Source organism: Pinus tabuliformis, chromosome X, assembly GCF_031772625.1.
Source record: "Pinus tabuliformis cultivar Carrire ecotype Pingquan chromosome X, CPIR1, whole genome shotgun sequence".
In the NCBI taxonomy this organism is placed as follows: Eukaryota; Viridiplantae; Streptophyta; class Pinopsida; order Pinales; family Pinaceae; genus Pinus; species Pinus tabuliformis.
The window spans coordinates 907,174,164-907,177,852 of NC_142308.1; the positions used below are offsets into that span (position 1 = coordinate 907,174,164).

At 35.3% G+C, this 3,689-nt stretch overlaps 1 long non-coding RNA gene across 1 annotated transcript; it reads right to left on the bottom strand.

The window, feature by feature from the left end:
* Positions 1–1,397: 1,397 nt before the first annotated feature.
* LOC149142622 (uncharacterized) lies at positions 1,398–2,051 on the bottom strand. Its single transcript, XR_016265098.1, has 2 exons — positions 1,634–2,051; positions 1,398–1,550 (listed from the first exon to the last, which is right to left on the bottom strand). It is a non-coding gene; the product is annotated as an uncharacterized LOC149142622 (long non-coding RNA).
* Between the last annotated feature and the right edge of the window lie 1,638 nt (positions 2,052–3,689).

Below are 3,689 nucleotides of genomic sequence, written 5' to 3' on the forward strand. Positions count from 1 at the left end.
GATGAACCCTCAATTACCCCAAGAAAACTTGGGAATTACAACAAGAAATATTAAAATGACGGCAAAGGTCTTTTATGTACTCATTAAAAAACCTCATCAAATAATTATTTCTCTAGAATTTACCTCAGCTTCATAAAGATATCCATTAGGTAAAAAACCGCCACTATCATCATCTTCTTCAGATTTAAAATTCTTTGTCTCAACCTCAATATTTTCTTCCTCATTATCCTTGTCGCAGTCAGAAAGGCTTTCCCGGGGATCTAACTAAAGATATTTAACAGATTAAGAAATGCTTACAAAAATATTGATAAATACTCTTTACCAAAAATGTCGCTATCAATCTCATAGTCCAAAGGACAATCCTTCCTGAAATGATTTCGAGGCCTAATGCTATCACTGCATTAAAGCCAGACAGTCAAAACCAGAAACTTTCCCTCTCGTGTAGTGCAGGATTAGGAATCCATGAGCTTCAAGGTGATTCATATGTTTTTCATTGTGCTATCAACGTTAACAACACTATATCTTTCTTTAATAATTAACAGCCTTCAGACTATGCAAAGTATCTTCTCCTTTTCTTGGAGAAGGTTCCATAATAATCAAGTTTGTAGCTATGATCAAACTGCAAAAGCTTTCTTCTCTTATTATGGAGCCTAGTTTCTCTTTGTGTAGTGGTATTTCCATTATTGCCGGGCAAACTATCACTTAAAAATTCTTCCCAGTCATTCGCAAGGTTCTTTGCCATGAACTGATGATCTTCAACATCACCGTAAGTCTGTTTTTTGCTTGTAGAGGATTGCACTTTTTCCAATGCAATAGCTTCAGCAGATGCCCCCATCAAACGAAATTCATTGAACAATGCAACTTTGGGTTTATGTCGGATACCCCAACTTAGATGTCTTTGTGGAGAAAATCTCCAATTAACATTGTGCCAAGCTTCCAGGTGGGACATGTGTGCACCAAGAAATCAAAGTTATTCAATTGAGTGCCGCCTATTTTTGTATTGCAAGTTGTTTTTCTTCTCAGCTTCTTCCTTTCTCGCGTTGTTTCTGTTTTTTTTCTACCTCTTCTTGTTGCCGTTTCTTTTCTTTCTCCTGGTTCAAGACAACCAACGATGTTATCAACTATATATGGTGCCCTCATGGAACGCAGAGTAGATGTGTTTCCTATCGGACTTGTATAAATCTTAGCTTTTCTTTTCTCATGCTCGTTGGGAAAAAGAGGTTTCCTGATTGAATTTGAGTTTAACTGTAATAATGTAAGACAATATTCCACATATACTACAGAAATAGAAGACTGAAAAAATTGGGAAACATGTTGGTGAAATCAAATAAATAAACATGATAAATTCAATATAGGGGTAACATGTCCTCATAATTTTGATAATCTCGCAGAGCAAATCAACATTGCCAATTTCCCACTTTCATATTTGCATGAGCATCTAGATTAAAAATGATGCAAATCCATTTCAACAAGCAATCAAAGAAAGCAGTGTGGCCTGAAAATCTTACTTGAATAATAGCTTCCTTCTGAGCACGAGCTTGTTCCTTTTCCTAAAATTGCAGTAAGAAATGTTAGTAAAAGCTCCAAACACTATCTTTTAAAGCTTGCATTCTTTTATAAGAATTCAACTAACCTGTTTCATCTTCTCCCTTTTCAGTTCCTGTTCCAGCCATTTCTGTTCCATCTCCTGTTCATTTCTTTCTTTCTTCTTAATTGCCTCTTTCTCCTTCAGCTTTGTTTGCTTGACCATTATACATCAATAAACAACTATCACTGCATTAAAGCCAGACAGTCAAAACCAAAAACTTTCCCTCTCACGTAGTGCAGGATTAGGAATCCTGAGCTTCAAGGTGATACATATATTTTTCATCGTAGTCTATCAACGTTAACAACACTATATCTTTCTTTAATAATTAACAGCCTTCAGACTATGCAAAGTATCTTCTCCTTTTCTTGGAGAAGGTTCCATAATAATCAGGTTTGTAGCTGTGATCAAACTGCAAAAGCTTTCTTCTCTTATTATGGAGCCTAGTTTCTCTTTGTGCAGTGGTATTTCCATTATTGTCGGGCAAACTATCACTTAAAAATTCTTCCCAGTCATTCGCAAGGTTCTTTGCCATGAACTCATGATCTTCAACATCACCGTAAGTCCGTTTTTTGCTTGTAGAGGATTGCACTTTTGCCAATGCAACAGCTTCAGCAGATGCCCCCATCAAACGAAGTTCATTGAACAATGCAACTTTGGGTTTATGTCGGATACCCCAACTTAGATGTCCTTGTGGAGAAAATCTCCAATTAATATTGTGCCAAGCTTCCAGGTGGGACCTGTGTGCACCAAAAAATCAAAGTTATTCAATTGAGTGCCGCCTGTTTTTGTATTGCAAGTTGTTTTTTCATCTCAGCTTCTTCCCTTTTCACGTTGTTTCTGTTTTTTTTCTACCTCTTCTTGTTGCCGTTTCTTTTCTTTCTCCTAATTCAAGACAACCAACGATGTTATCAACTATATATGGTGCCCTCATGGAACGCAGAGTAGATGTGTTTCCTATCAGACTTGTATAATGGTTGGGAAAAAGAGGTTTCCTGATTGAATTTGAGTTTGACTGTAATAATGTAAGACAATATTCCACATATACTACAGAAATAGAAGACTGAAAAAATTGGGAAACATGTTGGTGAAATCAAATAAATAAATAACATGATAAATTCAATATAGGGGTAACATGTCCTCATAATTTTGATAATCTCACAGAGCAAATCAACATTGCCAATTTCCCACTTTCATATTTGCATGAGAATTTGGATTAAAAATGATGCAAATCTATTTTGACAAGCAATCAAAGAAAGCAGTGTGGCCTGAAAATCTTACTTGAATAATAGCTTCCTTCTGAGCACGAGCTTGTTCCTTTTCTTAAAATTGCAATAAGAAATGTTAGTAAAAGCTCCAAACATTATCTTTTAAAGCTTGCATTCTTTTATAAGAATTCAACTAACCTGTTTCATCTTCTCCCTTTTCAGTTCCTGTTCCAGCCATTTCTGTTCCATCTCTTCTGTTCATTTCTTTCTTTCTTCTTAATTGCCTCTTTCTCCTTCAGCTTTGCTTGCTTGACCATTCTACCTCAATAAACAGAGACATGTTGGCAACATTGCATATCTTCAACTAATCGTACATATCTAGATTGCTAAATCTAACAACATCAATTTAAATTGGCTCACAAATTGGTTCAATTCATACATATTTGATTGAGAATGTTACATCTGAATATGATTGAGAATGTTATAGCATAAAATAATATATAGATATTAGATATTATTACTATATTCTTGAATTTTATCCTTACCTGCTCCATAATTTTATCGAATATCTCACTTACGTGCTGCTTATAATGGATTCAGTCTCAATATTGTCATCATTATTTGCCAAATGCATTCACCATTATTCTGCAGTTCCCTGCTCCGTAATTTTATCGAATATCTCACTTACCTACTGCTTATAATGGATTCAGTCTCAATATTGTCATCATTATTTGTCAAATGCATTCACCATTATTCTGCACTTACCTGCTCCATAATTTTATCGAATATCTCACTTACCTACTGCTTATAATGGATTCAGTCTCAATATGGTCATCATTATTTGCCAAATGCATTCACCATTATTCTGCACAGCGTGAGAGCTACCCTTTACCTAT